The following is a 20708-nucleotide window of genomic DNA, read 5'->3' on the forward strand; positions in this document are numbered from 1 at the left end:
AAATTGTGTTAAAAGATGGAACCGTTTCAAATTCAATGAAGACTTTATCATTAAAACTAGCAATAAGTGTGATAGGAGTTTAATTTAGTATTATTTTGTATTTACTCTGAATGAATATGCTCGGAACAGAAATAAACTAATATTATGTTACTGTTGTCATCAACTAAATCTGGTTCAATCAATATTATTATCACAAATAAATATTAATTAACATTTATGACAGATAATAAGATGCGCTAATCATTTAAATCTAAATATTTTTATTAGGTGCAATATTATTAGGACATAAACATTGATTTACGGCCATTTATTTGACGCGAATGGACGTTTATAGTAACATAACACTTGATTGTATTAAAATAGATGAAAATTTTAAAATTAAAACAGACTTCTTGTTCATATGACGTCGTGGAGACAACTAAATGTTAGTAAATATGTAAAGAATGTTGTAGATATGTAGATAAAGGGAGTAGCCCTGATTATTTGATTAATGATCTTTGTAAGGGCGCCGGGCGGGACCACACTTCAACCACCGCACATCTCTATCTAGCTCGTCGTCATCAAAAAGGTTACAACGATTTTGATAAATGACCGCCAAACCTTTTTACCTGCCTGTCGGCGACTCCCACAAAAAGATCCTTAAGAAGTATATAAAAGAAAACAATAAAATTTATGCTTATTTGTGTTAATGTCTATATTAATCTTTGTGACATGTGCACCTTACTTTTTTATTTTAATAATATTCATTCTGGACGTTTTAGCCGACACAGCTGTTTTGTTTTTACATTTTTATATTTCCGTCTAATAAATAGTTCTTATTTTAATTTTTAGAACGTTTCTTCTTGGATTTTGTTTAAGTAAGTAACATAAAATTATGCAAATTGTCCTAAATTAATTTACAAGAGCTTAATAACTGGGTAGGTACGTGTTAAAAATAATTCATATTCGTTTCGAGTTGTAAATGTTTCAACGTAATTTTATGTATACATTTATTTACATGATTTATTTTTCTAGTGACGTAGTTTTGATTCATATTTTGAGAGTAAGGAACCACTAATACGTTAACAACTGTGGTAATTATCATGTGCAGTATAATATAATTGTTTAAGTGTAACTGGAAGATTTAAGCTACTAGCATGTTATATAGACTAGAGCAATTCATTTTGTTCATTATAACATACAAATAAATAATTTGTTCATTATGTATAACACTATATGGATGTCTACAGGTTTTCAAAACTCACCGGTAGTGTGCGCGGCAAAACAATATCCAGTGGAAGTTCCCAAACAATCCATAAACTAATCACTCAATCCGGCTAACTCTACTTATAATCACTGTTTATAAAAATATATTTATTATACACTAAAAATGTTTCAAAATAAATGCTTTTAATCAAAACTAAAAATATCACCTCTTTTTTATCATATTTGATTAATTTATTGTCTTCTAGGCACTTTAGTTAGAGTCGTGTTTATTTGTATTTTCCAGTCATGGAATGTATATTTGTTCCGTCTAGTTTCAACTGCAAAACATCCAATGATTTTTTATTCATTCCGTTACCCCTCGAACAGATTTTCAACGAGCCGTATCTAATTGTGACCATCATAATAAACGCTCCTTGAGACCGGGCATATCACAAATCAATCGTCAAATTGGGCTGACTCCAAAATTCAGGAGAAACACTGAAGTTCAAGTTCGCGCAAAAATTAAGTTCAACGTAAAACACTGTCACATATACAGGCGGCGTCACAACACTTATGTCTTTATCGTACATAAATAAAACTGTCAAATATTTCACGAAAATTACATCGGTCGGCGTATAATGAACGTCTGAACCCGCATTGAGCTAGCTGTCAAATCTACGAGCCGTCATAGTCCGCTGCCATGAGTGGGCCTGCACACATCGACGCGTGCACGTGTGCCGATGGACACCAACACACTGACAGACTCCAGCGGAGCGCGAACGTACGGGCACTCGCACATACGCAGCTCGTGATTCATACACGGGCCGCGTCTGTGTTGTGGCGGGTGGGAGTGCGAACATGCAGCGTGCTTTTAACGCGGCCAGACGAAATGATGCCTAACTGCAAAACGGAGTTGGGACTGTATCGGTTTTATAAAATGGCTGGTTATGCGCGTCTATGTGGCCGATCACATGTGAGATTAGCCGAATGCGTGCGAATGCATGTAGCGCAGCGCTACGTATGGGCGGGAAACGCTATGAGGAGATGCGCCGCTGACGCTATCATTGGGATCGAGCAATCATTTCGTTTGGTTCTTTAAACCGAGTTTCATTCACTGGCATTATTAAGTTCCGGGACTATGGTCACAAACTGTAACTTGTAACCGTTTAACATTTTTTTATTCTACAATCAATGAAAAAAATTATTAGCAATAAAAGAACTGTGGCACGCTATTAACGTCAAAACAAATTGCTTAATTTGTAAACGTTTTTTTACTCTATTTCTGTTTATTGGCATTTTTTATGAATTAAGTTGTTTCAGTCATTATAATGTGACATTTTGGTTTTAAAGTGCGTAATGTGATGACGGACGGTTAATACATGTACTGGTTATTTAAATTTATGCTCTAAAAAGCTTTATTTATTCGCCTGTGATTGTAAGTTGGTTCCAACGGCTCTAAAACGTGTTTAAATCATAAGAGCTTCAACAAATTCAATTGATTTTATACAATGTAAAGTTACCTCAGACCAAGCGAGACAGAAAACTTCCTTTTGATTTTCAGCTGTCGTACCAACACACGTGCATTATATAAACAGTTCAAGCTCCGCGCAAAATTGAATTACGACTTTATGTTAATTATCACTGAACTGATAATCGCATGGCGAACTCGTGACAAAACAAACGATCACTTCACACACACGCACACAATTCGCAATTTGAATTTCGTACATATTTTCTTAGGTTCCATGCGGCCAGGAATTCTTTCTTACCTGCAACAAAAAAGAAAACGGTCAGTTGAAAATGGAATGTCATTTTGATTATTAACTTTTATTAATAGAGATCCAATTCGACCTCGTTGACGAAATTGTATATGACTCTATCAAATTTATGATATTAAATCAATTTTTTAATACATTGAGAGATTCTGCGAGACAAAAATGTAAATAAATATATTCCATATAGTCACAAAATGCACGTGATAATATCTAATAGATTCCTAAACGAACGAAAAAAAATGTAGAACACAAAAAGTCTATATTTTCATTAAACGTTTAAAACAGCCACAATCAGTCAAAAAGCGAACGTTAATTAATTAATTAATTAATTAAAATTTATTGCTAATCCATTAACCGCACAATCTACTATTGATGAAAGAATTATGAATTAAACATTGATGTTTATAAAAATAGACTATAAACAGACACGTTCATTGTGATGCATTCTTATCGTGAATCAAGGAAAAAATATTTTCAAAAAGTCGTTGCCTCCTTATATCTTTGACCTATGACAATATTATCATTGCGGCGATATGGAGACAGGGTCAGGAGTAGTACAGGAAGATAAGTAGGTCAGTGCAACAGTACTGTACTAAGATTTTGTATTGTGGTCAAGTTCAGTTTTATCTAACTCGTTTATATTTCGTTCTGAAATCATTGTTCGGAATAACTATGGAATACAATAAATAAAATTGCTAATTATGCACATAGTACACATGAGAAGTTTAAGTTACGTTCTTAGGGTTTTAATTTAGAGGAAGTATAATATTTAAATTGACAACTTAAATAGCTACTGGCGCGTCTAATCCTAAGGCTTAGGGATATATAAATAACAATTCAAATTGACTAGATAGTTAAGTAGTACTTCTAATTAAGTGCAATCGCGGTCAAAACATTTATATTTAAATTCCTTCCGAATCAAATTACACATATTTTAGCATACGTTTTAATTATTGTAATCCTTGATTTATTTCCCTTTCAGTTAATTAATATTCAAATGTCAGGTGTTTCTTTCACGAAACTTCATCCTTTTTCGTTTTAAATATCAATTTACGGCTGCTTTTTATTCAGTTTAATCACTGATAAAGATTTCTTGTAAACGTCTGACGATTAGTGCTCAAAACTCAGGCAATTATTGTTTAAAACAAACACAACACGCCATTTATTTCACTTACATTTATCACAAAAAAATAATTAATTATTTCAAAGTTGAATTGCAAACCTTTAACACCAACCGATATTGTAAGCAATAAATTATTTAAAAATAACGCTTATTTTAAACTAGATTATTCTACAGTTAATTAAAACGATAGATACGTATTTTGTGCAATAAATTATTTGTCGATTCGATTTGTAAACAAAAGACGACGAGAAAAAAATAATTATTAATAAAGACTTATTTTATTGCGTTTCCTTCGGTTGCGTTTTAAAATAAACACTTAGATAAAAATCCGTAAACATTGAGGTGAACGGTTTCTTCGGAATTTATGGGTAACAATATTGTTTACCTAATGAAATTACGTAGCAACGTTTCGCATAGCTTTTTTCAACCTTGTGACGTCGTTTTAGATAACAAAATATTTCTTGTAACGAAATTTCCATAAATTTAATAAGTTTTGACCGAAAATCGGCGTTCAAACATTTTTTTTCAGTAATCCACTTGGTACATTAACAACCGTTGGTAATAAACCACATAATTATGTCATATAGTGGTTTTAAAACTAGAATTGACCCACCTCTACAAGTTCATTTGCTTTGAGTACACCTCTATTGTCAAACGAATTGTGGAAACTGAAATGGAGAGCTAACAAAACAACCACTCGAAACTTAATGAAGACGTTAACAATTTTCCACGATCCCTGCATGATGTATCTACCGTGAAATTTTAGAAAAATAACACAACAACTTTAGGAGCGCCCTAAGAGAATAATTACATTAATATATTTACCAAACACGCTCCTATTATTACATTTTCATGTACTCGTTTGCGCATAAATTAAAAAAGTTGTCACTTTTTCTTTTGTAACCCAACCCTTATTTGGTATTCATATTTGATACTTTGTTAATACAAAGGGACGACGCATTTTGAAACGAAAACACACGAGAAAAACCTGTTTTACCAACAGACTATGCTAAAGATACAAATTGTGAAAGAGGCAATCGTTCATGCGATGTTTCTTTATCTAGAGGTACGTCACCGGTCCACTATGGACTCTCGCGGCCAAGGAATAAGCGTCCTATTCTAATGAAGTCTCGCCGATCACTTCAATTATGGTCATATTGAATGAAATATGAGTTAAGTGAGGGATATCAAAGGGCGACGCGAGGCTGTTTATGAAATGTGAACTTTGAAATATGTACAGCAATAATGCACCCTTTTTTAATTTGTACTAAACTATGAACCGTAGCAAAATGGGGTCTCGAAAATATTTTGAACCGGTTTTTTGTCTAGCGATCGATATTTCGTTCGCAACTATGTATTATTGGATAATTTGTGACTATTTCGTTCGGAATTTTCGTGTTTCTTATTGCTTCCGCAACGAATTTCGTGCGACCCAAAAGTCGAAATGATTGAACCTATCGGGCATTCGCCGGCAGCGGCCGACTCCAATTTAGTTTTTCGGATTAGATACGGCGAACATAATAACATAATTGCTCTAATAACAGACCGTGCTGCGGTGCTCGCCGTGCCTTACAATTCACTTTCCAAATTGGTTTATTTTTTTACCTTTGCTCTGTCTAAAACTATTATGATTTATTATCAAATTTTCGTGCAGGCAAATTACGGACTCGTTTTTCATGAACGACTCTGTCCCTCTCTGACAGCATAGTTTATGGAGTGTCAGACAAGGATGCCATCAGTGCTATTGTGTTTCCTTGAAAGCCTTGCGGCGTTACATAGCTTAGACCTGTGGATGGAATGATTTACGGGGCCATTTCTAATTTACTCTGTACAATAATTAGTTAAATTAACATGTTCAGCAAGGATATTATTCAACGTCACCGAGCTTATTAAAACCTTAAAATATTAATTAGAAACTTTAAACTATTTCGGAAGCTACAAATAAAAAAGGTTGCATCTTCATTAAGAGTCTTTATTGATCTACACCATGTAATATAAGGATTGGATATGGAATATTAGGATTGGATAATTTTATTTGTAGTAAACTGAACACGATATTATTAACGATGAATTTCGAAATGATATTCAACATTTTGTGCAAATGTTTAGCAGAAACTAAGCTAACAGAAGTACCTACGGCCGTCTGAAATGGTGCAACCGACAAATGTTCATGACATAGCGGTTGCATTAAACATGAGACCTGCCACCGAGCTATATTTACATATAAAAAACTTACTTTCCACATTTCTACGGTGAATACTGTACATATAAAATATTCAATAACCGGCTTTGCGGCCGTTAACTCATTATAAACAATTATGAGACTCAATTTCACTTGGAATTGATCGCAACTTTTATTTCTAACGCACACTTTTTTTTGTAATTTATTGAATGAAAAGTATTATAAGGGTTTGACAAAAAAATAATAATAGAAAAAACACATTAAGCCAGTTTAATAAACTGTTCTTGTGTTTTATTAATTGCTATAATTATTAGACTTAGCGACACTGAAATATACATCTGTGATATGCTCACCTGACAAGAAATTATGAAATAAAATAAATAAATGACAAAATTTTAAATCCATAGAATATAAAAAGTTTTATTCTTAACTACATATTTATTTATTTACACAACGAGTATTTACGGCCCTTAGGGTTGTCACACTTGGCAACTGTATCTACTGATTATTTCATAATTTATCTACTGTCTTACTCTACTCTTTAACTAATGTTTTTACCTACATCAATATATAAGAATTTAAACCTAAGAATTACATTAAATCCTCGTTAATTAAAATTCTTATTCAAAGACACACAACCTGTATTATGTGCTATCAATATGAACTTCCAAACTCCAAACAAATTGAATTTCAGAATCGAGATACAAACTCTATTTATACAGTTTCGGTTGTGTTAAGCAGTTGTGTTCATTTATATAAAACTTATCCCACAACTCGGTGTTCATGAATATTCGGATAGAGGGCGCCACCTCTGCGAGATATCGCGCGTGGTGAAGCGGAAGAGACCTCCGACAAAGGACTGTGACAATGAGCCTGAGCCACTCGCAATAGGGTTGATAGCACGTAATAAAGCAAATATTTGCATTCGCTTATTGTTCTATTCAATAGGCGGTAAAAATATGTGACAAGGGCTTAGTTGCGTATTTTTATTAATATCGCGAAGATGAATAGGTTTCATTATGTTATTGTAAATGTTTTTGGTTATATTAATAATGTATGATTAAATAAACAGTCGAAATTCCGATGCATTTTTTGATGTATGATTTTACAAAAAAAAAATACCCAATGCTTTTGTAAATAAGGGTTTGGCACAGCCCTACGTTCGGTTGGCGCGGGCGTCCAACACGGCGGCCCGGACACGTTTCAGGATCATGAATTATGGCGCGAGCCGATGTGACTTTTCAATTTGAAATCATCAACCTGGAATTAATTTCATTTTTGAACCCCATTATTTCTGTTATCTACGCGCGAATCGCACAATATGCGAGTTTCGCATTATTGCCGTTTCGACAAAAATATTTTGTGGCAGCGCGCTCAACGGATATTGGTAATTTAATTTTGTATATAAACCTTTTGTTTTAATGCGGACTGATTATTGTGAAACTGCAGCGTGGTAACCGCAGACGATCGGTTAACAAAGTTTGTGTTAAATAAATAAATACTCAATTTATTTTGTTGTTACTTCAGCCAGTAAGGTTATTATATTATGTTTGATATTATAGATTTTGTAATACTAACACCACAGGGACATTCACTTGAATAAATAAAAGTGTGTTTGTAATAAAAGACAAACTAATAGTCATGTAAATAAATTACGTAGAAAACAAAACTAAATCTATCATTAAACCAAAAAATAGTGTTCCGGAGCTCAAAATTCATTTGTAAAACACAAATCTGTCACTGGAGTCAACGGTTAGCCGGTATCTGTAGGCGCGACTATTCATAGTCCGCACTAGTCACTTCCCAGCGGGCCGTTGACGAAAACCGAACCGAAATAGATATAACACCAATAAATTAGAAAATAAAGCTACAGCTTTATTTCTTTGAAACCCGCGACGACTTTTTATTGTGATTATCGGGGGTGTTAAAAAAAATTCTCTGAACCGTGAAGGTCAACGACCCCACATTTTTTCCTACCAGACTCTAATTTAAATTATTGAAGTGAGTCAACGTTGCGAATTAAAAATTTCATCCGACTGTAATGTAGTTTTTGTCACGTATAAACTAACGCTACTAGATAAGCGCCCACACAATAAATTCGTTTTAATGAGATCGAGTAGCTGTACTGTAAGTTAGTATTGGATGTCTGTTAAATTATTACAAACGTTTTTATTTCTTAGTAACACGTGAACATAATAGAAGTCCGTTCTAAAGCGTTACAAAGTATCTACGCAATACGCATGCATAGATACAAATGATAAACAAGTATTCAATGACAAATTAGTGTAGGTACGATTGCCAATTGTACTGTAAACAAGACTAAGAACTTGCTGAACACAGCTAAGACAACACGTATTACGAAGAAACATTCAAAACATTACTCCAAAAACTCGCGCTTAAATCCCAAAAGAGGGACCTTATAACAAAGCTAATATTAGACAATCATTTCCTGTCAAAAGGGAGGCGGGCTCCCTCCCCGACGGATCGGCGGAGGGCGGCGGAGGGGGCACATACCTCCTCGTCTCACCAGATTTCGCAGTCGCCGTGTTCCAGTGTGAATCTGAATTCTTATTTTTTGCTGTTACAGTGATGAATGGATTTTTAATATCCACTTGCAGCTGTCCGGACTCAGTGGTTCCGCTGATGAAAAATGTTAGTAAAATGGACTTTTTGTTATCTATCACAGTTTTACATCGTGCTGTGCTTACATTTGTACGTATCGGATGTTTTAAAAAAACATCGGAAAAATAAATGTCGCCGTCATGTCGAAAGTATAGTATGGACAGGCAACAAGACATCAGCATCCAGACGTCTCAATACTCGACGAGGCTTACGGTCGGCAAAAAACTTGGCGGTGGCTCTCACGGCACGACTCTATTACGAGTCGGCCGCGAATAAATAAAACATGACGGGCCCTTCTCACGTACACATATGTACATATTGTTTATGTATGTGTTGCGGATGTTAACTGATCTTGATTCGGCGTATGTGATTTGAGACGCTTTCACCGCGAGCTTTGGAAATCTTGAGATAACTGGCGCAATTATTTTCTATATAGAGACCGTAACATCGAATACATCACTTGTTAACCGCACGATCCAATAATTTTAACGAATGACAGCGAGACCTCTCCTTAAACGGACAGCTTTAATAACAAGACTTATTATTTATGTTTGACGAGGATTAGACAAGACTTCTAGACGCAGTTCTTTGAATCTAGATTCAGATCAGGTTTAATCAAAACAATGGAAATTATCGTGAATTCCGATACAAGATTGTATCGCAAATTGAAGTCGTAAAAGTAGACAGTGTTCGCCAAAACAAAATAAAAAAATGTTTCTATTCAGACAGAGTCCGTTTTACGATCTTTTTAGAATGTGACATTTATTATAAGCATCAAATTCACACCAAACGACTATAAAGCTTACGAGAATTTAAGTACAAATAATTTAAAATATCAAAGAACATTACAAACGAACTTCGACACTCGGACAGAAAGTCAGAGTAACTAGGCTACTGATGATCGATTCTAGTAAGTAAGCTTTGATGTCGTAAAGGTCTCAGGTAGCAGCGTGTGTGGCATTACCGCATAGATCGACTAATAGCTAGATGACTCTTGCGCAGACGACAATAAAAACATGCGCACGCATAGACGCTACATTAACGCGCTCGCCATAGTTGGCACCATACAAACTCCGCCCGCTGGCAACTAAAGCGCATCACAAAGTAACAGTAGTGATGGATCGCACAAATCACGCCTGTCGATAAAAAGTAACATTATTATCGATAGCCTATTAGCAACATTGGAAGCATGCAGTGATGTCCATAAAATCGAATTTGTTGCAATTTGTAGAGTTACTTTTTTGTTTGTAAAGACTAATTATTAAATGAGAAATTCATCATCATCACGACAAGTGCTGAAATGATTAATAACACAATGCGTTAAATGTGCTGTGACACGCTAAGTAGGTATAAACCGATTTTAATCGAAATATTCTACGCTTGTCATCCAAGGTGCTTTTCGATCGACGACAGTGGCGAGTGATTCGAAAAGAAACCAAGAAAATTACAGTGGCTTGAAGAATCAGATTAATTGTCCTCGCATCTCAAGAATTTAGCAGACGATTAATGGTACCCGATGAAGTGAAAGAATGCCATTAAACAGAAGCATGCATTGATAATTCGTTGCAGGTGCAAATTAACTATAAATTAAGTTAGCAACACTCTTAGTAATTTATTCAACTTACAGTTGCGTATGACGGATATACGTCGGCTTTCTATCGGCTGCAGCGATACAAATGAATCGACAAGAGTATGACACGTCACTACGCACCTCAGATACGATACATTTTAATCATCGTAGCTGCGACTTCCTTCTATTATTGTTTTTCGAATTTCGGCTACAAGACAGATGGTAACAGTGGCGGGGAATTTGTATTACAATGGCCGCCACAATCCCACCAATGAACGCTGGCACGGAGTTAACGCGGCTGTTCCTTTGCTTCACTCTACTTGGCACTCAATAACTTTCGTTGGGTACCGGTGTCGCGGGTGGCAGAATAATTTGTGAGTTCGCCACTTCTATGTGAGTAATTGATTAGGGCTTGTTGCTGAAAGATTTAATGTAAAAACAGCGAAAGCTATCAACATCAAAATAAATACTGTAATGTTGTCCGAATTTCCAATTTCCAAAACTTCAAATTTTGAAATTTTTATATATTGATGAACATTCACACCCTGCTAAAGCAGTACAGCTGAACAAAAGGAGTTTCATAACAGTAGCCAAAGCGATCCATTAACCGTGCAACGAAGGATCTGTTATGACAGTAGCATCCAAGTGGTGGCACAATATGTCAGGAGTGGATGTGGCGCTCTACGACGAATATTTATTTATTTATAACATTGAGGGGCTGTAAATTAGCAGTAAATTTACGGCGAGGCGGAGAAGTGATCGCACGCAGTTTATTTTCGGCGCATGCGCGTGATTTAAGCAGTTCCCGGTGTTCTGCCTTTAGAAATTGAAACCGAGCAAAGAAGTATGATTTAGGTAGAGTAACTCTATGCAATGGTGTCATTCGTTAAGCCAATTATAATATGATAATCACGCCGCCTCATAGGTGGTCACCAGAACCACATTCGAGAACATTTATCACAGTTTTGGGATCCCCATTTGTCATCTGTTAAAGTAATTGATTTCGAGACGCAGAATGCTCCAGTTTAAATTTATGTCGTTGTTTCTAAGCTTTCTAGAATTTATTAAAATAATGGTCTATATTTCATTAGCTTGGTCCATTAACCCAACCGCAGGAAGTTACATATCAGTTGGATTTTGTATAATTATTTATTCTGGCAGTACCTGTCAGGCTGGCTTATCAAGTTCTAGCCAAAACTGTAGATCGGCAGACACTTAGTCATCAGCTGATTCCGTTTATAGTGCTCTTCCAAAAACTTGTTATGCCTTCTACGGATACTCGTTACCCTTGAAACCTGTGAATTAATCATATATTTTCCCCATATTGTGATATGATCGCATCAGTAGTTTACTGAATCAACAAATACTTTCTGTTTTCTAAAGCTTAAAACGTTTACATTTTTTTTCAATTTAGGATTTACTTTTAGGAGCCATGTATATTAAATTTAGTGAAAGTCCTAATAAATTTATTTATTTAGTAATCGTTATTTCCAAACCTAATTATATACGTATTTACCCACATAATATCGATAGCCGATCACAAAATGGTTCCATTGTAACGAAGTCACGAAAACAACATATCTGGGTCCACTTAATATCATCCGACGGACGTGACCTCAATCCTTTCTGATTTTGGACCTTTCGCAACGATAGTCACAGCCACGAACAATCTTAATGATCTGATAAGTACATATAAAACGTTTAGCATCGTAATATAGATTATACTAACGGAAGCTTATTTTTTATTAGTTCTATTTCATTTTCAGTAGGCCATCAAATTTTATGGCACGTTTCGCTGCGTATCTTTAATCCTCTTTGTATTTTATGATATCGTCGTCATCACCTATATCCCCGTTTGCATTATAAAGTAAATACTAATTTGTTGTCTTATCTGTACACATAACTTTAGTTTTAATATGAGTAGGAGATTCACCTGCAGCGGAAGGTGTTTCCTTGATTAAGTAAAGTATGGAATATATCAATGTAAATAATGCAATGTAATTTTCTTTTATCAGCTTTCTCGAATATAATTGCTTCATATGAAAAAGTATGGAAAGCTGCTATTCCCTATGAAACGTTAACAACAATAATTTCTAAAAGTTTGCTCGATAAAGTGACAGTTATTTAAGAGGTACACTACAAAGAAATTGTGTCAATTAGCGGCCTAGGAAAGGAATAATTTAGCGCTTTAATATTTAAATAAAACTTACCAACACTTCCACTTATATGTTAAATTAACTACAAGAAGTTGTTAAACGTTTCTCTAACCTTTGCAAATAGTCCCATTACTCGTTCTTTATGATAACGATCGAAAAGAATGGTATAATCGTAAATGTACATCATTGGCCGAGCAAAAACAAGATATATGGGGGACGAGCAATGTAAATAGAACTATTAAAGAATATCGGTGGACGGTGGCAAGCATGTAGTGAATGACAGTTTAATGTTTCCTAAAACCATTTCAAACAATAAGTACTTAATTTAAACTTATGTGGCGCTCGTTATAAATGACAAATGATTAAAAACTCCCGGTAATTGATGGGTGAACGTGCGAATTAATAGTAATAGTGTTCGATAATGATATATAGCCCGTGAACAAATGTTTGACGGGTAGATTAGCGTCTATAGTTGGTTCGCGGTACGACTGTATGATAATGTAGCACCTGCTTATTGGAAACGGGCTTTGTTCGCGGTTTTTCTCGTGTTCATGTATTTGGTAAATAAAAAGCTATTATTTATGGTATCGTTTTTGTATTACGACTACAGCTTTTGTAGTTATCTAGTTCTACGAGCCATTATAAGAGTAGAGTATTTTCCATTAGAAATTAATAGTTTACTGTCACTGTTACTTCAAAAATATCATAGCTAGGACAGGGTGTCAAAAACTGTGAGATCGAAAATTAACACATGATAAAATGTATTATTGTGTATTGATTTTGGCCCTGTATTAAAAAAAGCAATGAAACATAGCTTCTTTAATCATTCAGTAAGTATAAGATATTTTTATTTATATATACTCGCCTAATTAATATTTATTAAAATTATATCGATAGTGTCACTGCACAATTTGTCGTTGAGACGTATTAAATTTATTGTAAAGGCTTATGTCTGTCTTTACGTTTCTACAACTGGTAAGATTCTAATCGAGACACCTTGCGTAAAGGTCAATGCTTTTCTTTGTTTCGATATTCACAAGTAGGATCAGACCTTAGACTAACACGGTAGTAACGCAAAAAAAATCATTGATTAGGTATAATAAAAAAACTTCGCTCTAGTGTTCGGAGGTAAGGTTCGATTTGTTCTCATTATTTGATACGTTTATAAAAAAAAAAATGTATTTTTTGTTGATATAAAAATCGATTAGCTTAATAGAGCTTAGAATTAGAGGATCAGTATTTAGTAGGGGTTTATGCTTGCTTTGTTCAAACAATTTCTTTCCGAGCTGCACAAAAGGTGGGGCATTCGACCAAAAGGGAGATACGTACAATATTTTCGATTTACCAAAAATTCATTGTACTTGTAAACACAAAAGAATATTCTAGCAAATTCTAGAGCGAAGCGCGAACACGCCGACCCGGTGACATGCTATCGGCCACGTTCGTACGACATAAATCACCGACGCCGCTTGTTTTACCAATAAAATTGATTCTTTCGCGAGCCGAACAAACGTAAACTTTTAGAATTTTATATTTCAGAATATTTTTGTTTTCCTTTCTACATTTTTCAGACCAAGACAGTGATAGATAGTAGGCATAATTCGCAGCAATCTCCGTCACAGATTAGTTGTTGATGTTAGTTTAATTTGATTTCAAAATTAGTTTTATTTTTATTTCTCCCTGAAAACTGATCAAGAAAAATGAAAGCGTGTACTCATTCCAAATTAAATCAGTTTAACACGACGCGGACTTAATATCCCGATTAATTAGAATGACCAATGATAAATATTGGCAACCGTTACGTTTTAAATTAAACTTAAATTTATTTCAAATTGATATAAATTGAATTCGATTCTGTTTACGGCTGAACGGTGTATGTCATAAAGTAGCCATATTTCATCAACGGCTCATCAAATGTATCTCGAAAAAAAACATGTATCTTAAAAAAAAAGTTTTTGAAATCACGAATTACGCGGCAAAACTATAAATCAATGCGTTCACATTCGATATCAATGGCGTCGCCCCATAAAACCGGCCTATTTATCAGTTGTACATAAAAGTGCACGCGTGCCCACCATTGATCAACGTAAAATCGTATCACTGACAATATATCCCTTATTTTCGATAATGATATATTACTATTTCATATAAATAATGTATCGATGCTAATAAACGACTGAATATCGGTTAATAGAATATTAAACCTCTATAGATCAAATCACGACTTTGTCTGCATTATATCTGCATACGTAATCAATGTGGGTTCGGTTTTACGCTCGTTTTAAGATTCGATGAAATAATTTATTATATTTGGATGTTCTGTGAATGAACAAAACTGTTCTGTGGTTGTTAACGAGGTTGTAACGTCAAAAAGAATTACGATTTTTTAATAAGTATCAGTTATCATTTTTGGTAGAACGAAGTTGTGTGGTATAAGTTATTTTAAAATTATTATACGAAGCTATAACAGGGCACATGCAAACAATTGACATTAATAAATGATTCTATCGGCGGACGAGACTTGAGTCTAATCAATGATAGAACTAAAGGTCAGTATTATAATTCTTATAGATTTTTGATAAGAGAAAATACGTTTGCCCTTTAAGCGAATTATTCAAACAGAAAGACAAATTATAATGTGAGTCCGCTAGTCACAAAGTTTTACATTCCTAACCTTCTAAATGCGACGGGGCCCGTTTGCCCCTAACGATGTGAGAGACATGCGAGCGAATGTTTTCTACACAGTCCAGTGGTATGGGCTTTATTATTTATTATACGGAAAACAGAACAAACTAACCAAAAGTGTCCACGGTACGGAAGCAGCGGGACGCAACAAAACAGAGTGGAATAAAGAAAATAGAATGACGCGTGTTGTAACAGCGAAACCGTGGAGTTGTTTTCGTGTGGATACGTATTTATTTCTTTTATTATTTTATTTTTAACAGTGAATTTAGTTTTATATTGTGTTAAGTACACATAGTTTTCTTTGTTCTTTTTTAATTTAATCCTTCAAATTTGATTAAAGAACGTTTGATTTTTTAAATGCCCTTTTTAAATGGTCTTAGTTTCCGTGTAATGTGCGAAGGAGACGGCTGTGTTTGTAAAGGAAAGCGTGACAGGAAAACGAGGCAAAAAGAGTGGCGTGTACTCGCCTCGGCATCGCTCTGCGACCCTCTGGGGACTTGGCAGGATTCGTACGTAGAAAATACGTACAATTATCACAGTAACTCAAGTTTTCCTCGTATGCAACACTTAGCACGTTTCTTTGTCTTAAAACACAGTTGAAATGTAGAAAGCCGCGATGGCTAAGAGCACATTAGTCAACATTGTGATACGTAACAAGAAGTTACTAAAATATTTTGTGATGTAAACATTTTTTATATATTCTTTCTATTTTACTTTTCAACATTACAAAATAAACTGTGCTACTTAGTTATTTTTTTTATTCCAATTAGTCAAGAACTCACTCATAAAGTTTGAAATAAAATCATGTATTCGGTATTTAAAAGTCGTTGTGGAAATACAAAGGAATTTCAACCCTTAAATGCTATGTCATGTCCACTCGGACGGCGATCATAACGCCAAAGTTTTGAGCTCGCAGCACATATGCGGCTTTTTCTTTTATTTTTCCTCCATTTTCCATTTCCACTAAAACGAAAGCGACTTTCCACGGTGACTTTTTCCACTGAAAAGCTGCGAGGAATTGTGGCAAAATAATAATAAAAAAACAATGAACGAAGAGAAATGGAAATAAAAATTTGCTTTGTCATAAATCATGAAATGCTTCCGGCTGGTTGCTTTATTACAAAGAAAGTTTGTATCAATGTTACGAAGCTTTTATTGTCCACGAGGAAATGAAAACGCTGCTAATTGTATACATACCTATTATGTTGTTTGTTTACAACATTTTTGGTATAAAGTACAAAACAACGCGGCTTTTCGGAATGGTGTCAATTAAGCGAATGAATGCCGAGATTCTGGGAAAATGTTTAAATACGAAAAAAAAGAATAGGCTGTACAAATCTGCCACTATAGGGTATTGTGAGTAAGCGGAACTGCTTAAGGCATCGCTCGACACAAATCCCAAGCGGAAAGATTCCATTAAGAAAATCAAAAAAGGTCTGTTCAGTTCACGGCTCGCGACTATTTTCATTTAGCAAAAACAACCCATAAATTGTCATCTTAACGAGATTTCTGTTTTTGCAGTATTCGCACCCTCGAGTGTTCGGATCCTAGCAGTTTGGTGACGTCCCTGTTTTGTGTTGCACGGATTGTTACGTCAGCGGCTTTTGTTTAACGACGCCGAACATAACGATGATATTTCATAACCAACAATTTTCAATATAAAACGTATGGTTCTTTTCCAGATTTCGTCATATAAATGAGTTTATCATAATATATGTAAATATTTGCAAAGCTTCACGAAGATTTATTAAAACTCCTCAATTATTTTCTTCGTCTATTCGAGTTCACAGATATAGTACGCGTATGTGCTTTGGCACGCCAAACGGCGCATGCGTGTCAAGACATCAGACGCTGCGCGCGAGTGCGTGCAACCGCCTCGGGTTATTTATTGCCTTTCTGATGAATTAGTTTTGTTTATATAGCACATTTGAGGGTTGGCTTTTAAAACGCCAATGAATATTTTATTGAAGTTTTTTTGCTTTAAATTTACATTTTATAACACAGTCGTTTGGAATCACGTTGGTTAACTAATTTAATTATTACGTGTAATAAAACTTCGTCTTTGCCACCGTAAAAACTAGGAACGAAGGCTTAATTAAAAATAGACGCACTAATTATTAAATGCAAATATGAGATTTACATAATTTAACTCACAAAATTATCTTACAGCATCGGCCTAACTACATAATATAAATTAACTAGATACATCTGTATCAAACATTCGGAAACTCAAAGTGGAATAAACTCGAGAATATCATAATTAAAGTGCCGTTTCAGAGTTCGGGTCCCGTCACGTGATACCGTTGCCCAAATTATCCGGGCCTCGTGTCATCTTGTCCCAATCCAATATGGCGCCGTAAATCCTCGCTGGGGGAGATGGGCGGTGGAGGGGGTACGTCACTCAAACTTTCTCTGTACTCCGTCTTACGCTCTCTCGTCTCGGTCTAGGGGTGGGTACGGACAGACCCTCACACGTACATTTTTTATTTTACGCGGTCACGTCGCGATGACGGGTTGAATTTTATTTTATTCTTTTGACATTTCTTTTGACTTTGGCATCGATATCGAATAAAATACAAAAAGTTTACTATGAAATAGTTTCTATAGCTAAATTTAGACTTTTTATGACCTTATTAGTATTAATATCTATAGCTAAGTTTTTTATTGATCGTGGTTAGTGGGTACGTTGTTCGGTATTGTATTGTTTGAGATGCTGACGCTACAAGCCCCGAGGTGCGGCGGTGCGCTTCGAAGAATTCTCAGATAGAGTTCGAGCATCGGGATGAGTAATCTCTTTTGTTTTTCTAAGAACATCGCAAGCGGCCGCGCGATTATCGGCATGTTTTCCACACTCAAGCTTTTAAATAAAATTGGTTTTATTAAACATCTGCTCTCATATGTCGGTATATTTGTAATTGAGAACGTATTATGTGCGTCGAAAGCTTTTTGTTTTTTTATCGAGTTTTATATACTTCCAAAGTTAAAATAGAATGCCACACAGATACAAAGTAGGTATTCGTTGGTATACAGTCAAGTTTTTGTGGTCTGTTTTGCATCTATCGGCGTTCGTTTTGCAAACACCTACATATTTGAATATTAAATGAAATATATGAGTTACATACAATTTATGATGCCGGCATTCTACCTCAGTTGTCACTACAACAAGTATAAATTAACCGACGGAATAAATATACATTTGCCGTTTACTTCAATGCCTATTACGTGTCTAGTTTATTATGTAAGTAGGTACGTACATACATTTTATTACAATTCTGTCTTTTTATTCAAGAATCTTCATAAGTCATGTTTTTTCTACAGGAAATATCAAAACCAAGTGGTTCTTTGATACTGTTCTAATGAATTATTTCATTTATTTATTTACTGTTGCTTAGTGCCTTAGAAGCACGGCATTGGCCAGGAAATGGCTTGTTCTTATCTAAAATGAAGTTAAGCAAGAAAGAACAAGAGAAGTTTATGATTAACTAAATGTATTTAGGACGTCTTGTTTCTACCTAGCAAACTATGAAATTGAATAGTTTTGTTTTTACATGTCAAATTCATTTCAGCTAGCTGGCTTCAACATTTGCTATCTGACTGCCCTGAGACGACGAACGACGAATTTAAATACAAGAGTAAATTCCAGAAATCTCATGTGTTAGTCCACCAAAATAAATTAATGTAATCCTCACAGATCAACTCTAAGGTGAACACAAACTGAATAATGTGAGTTGATATTCTGAACAACTATTCAAAGCATGCAATCAGGCCAACTAAAGACTTCCTTAAAAAAGTGTTTTATTAGAAATTTTAAGTTATCAAATCTTATGTTAAAAAATGTGTTTTACCAGTACTAAAAATCTACATGTATAACAGTACGCCAATGACGTAAACACATTGTTCTAAATTAAAGTGATGGAAAAAATACTCTACGAGCGTTAGACAATACATGACAGAAGCCCGACGACCAATATAATCTAATATTATTAATCAAATTGGGGCCCCACAGTAATCCCGCTAATACTTGCGTGACCAGCCCCTATGTGAGACTGGAATGAAACTAGGTATTGGTTTTCAATAAACTGGTCATCCATCAAGCCGTCTTAGCGCTACGGGGGGCGACTATATTAGAGAACCTTCGTCAGATGCGTCTACACCTTGAACAATGTAATTTTATATGTGGACAGATGCTACGGAAGTAATAGATACATAAGCGAAAAAGTTTGGTAACTGTAACTTATGCAAAAAACTTTTCTGGTAATTTACCGCGAATGGCAGTAAAAACGGTGAAAATCGAAATTGCAACTTCTCGTTAATACTTTTCGGTAATCTATGAATAAATACCGAGTCTTGTTTAAGTGATTTCGTTACCCTATGAGCAGTGTATCATGCTTCTGTTTAGGATTTAAACATCGCTTCAATTAAAGGCGCCATAGACTCGAAAATGAGGCAGATTAAGATAATATTTAGATACAAATGTACAATGTGAGTGTGTACAATGTAATTGTAGTTTTACCAAAGTTATATATCAAAGATATGTTTAAAAAAATACATTGTGAAAATCTGAATGTTATTTCAGTACACGGTCGATGACCGAACTACACACAAGAAATAATCAAAATCTTGCATAAATTATAATAAACCATAACTCAAAAAACCTATTCTCTTTTTCAGCGCACCAGCCTTAATTAAGTAATTAAAACATTAAATTAAAGCGCAAAATAACTACAACCAAAAAACAATGTTTCCATGATACATCACTACAAAATGTAGATATTAAATGCAAAAGAAACAAATTATTTATTTCGTTCACCATCGACATTCTGTTTAAAAAATGTTTCATGATGGCCAAAACATAGATTAAATAGGAACGAAACGAATTATTTATTTCGTTCACCATCGAAATTATATTAAAAAAAACTGGATACATAACAAATAAATTCAGGTATTGTAGATTACATTCCGCATCAAAGTAGCAAAGTTAATTGTTTAATTAACCGTCTAAGTTAGTAAAAACATTTTTATGGGGGGTTATAAAAGTTGAGTGTATCTATAACGATCGCTAACAAGCCAAAGCCAGAAAAGGTTCACCTTTGTTTACAACTTGTACTCTCCATTTTATAGCGTGATGATATTTTATGATCCTTGTTAGTTATAAAAATGGGTCTAATTGATTAAAATTGAATTAATTATGTATTATGAAATGTTGTAGTGTATTTTATTGGTAGTTTTGTTCTTGTTAAATTGGTGTTTGTGTTTTTCTTGTATAGTGTACTTAATGATTGAGGTATTAGACGTGTACAATGATACTAGTTATTAAATAGACTTTTGTGGAATCCAATCTTATGTAAATGATAAAACTGTTCATCATAAAAATTTAAATCACTGTCTTACTTGCAAATTATTAGGATTG

General features: G+C 34.6%; 1 protein-coding gene across 5 annotated transcripts in view; it reads right to left on the minus strand.

Annotated features, from left to right (window-relative positions):
- LOC113496878 (homeotic protein antennapedia) overlaps positions 1 to 20708 on the minus strand; it is a 167980-nt gene that overhangs the window by 34370 nt on the left and 112902 nt on the right. Inside the window, exon 2 of one of the 5 annotated variants that reach the window (XM_026876251.1) lies at positions 1245 to 2954. The exons of the other annotated variants lie outside the window; for them this stretch is intronic. The gene's annotated coding sequence lies outside the window, so the exon portion shown is untranslated. The remainder of the gene's footprint in view (positions 1 to 1244; positions 2955 to 20708) is intronic. 5 annotated transcript variants of the gene reach the window in all.

The sequence above is a fragment of the Trichoplusia ni genome, chromosome 8 (genome assembly GCF_003590095.1).
Source record: "Trichoplusia ni isolate ovarian cell line Hi5 chromosome 8, tn1, whole genome shotgun sequence".
NCBI lineage: Eukaryota > Metazoa > Arthropoda > Insecta > Lepidoptera > Noctuidae > Trichoplusia > Trichoplusia ni.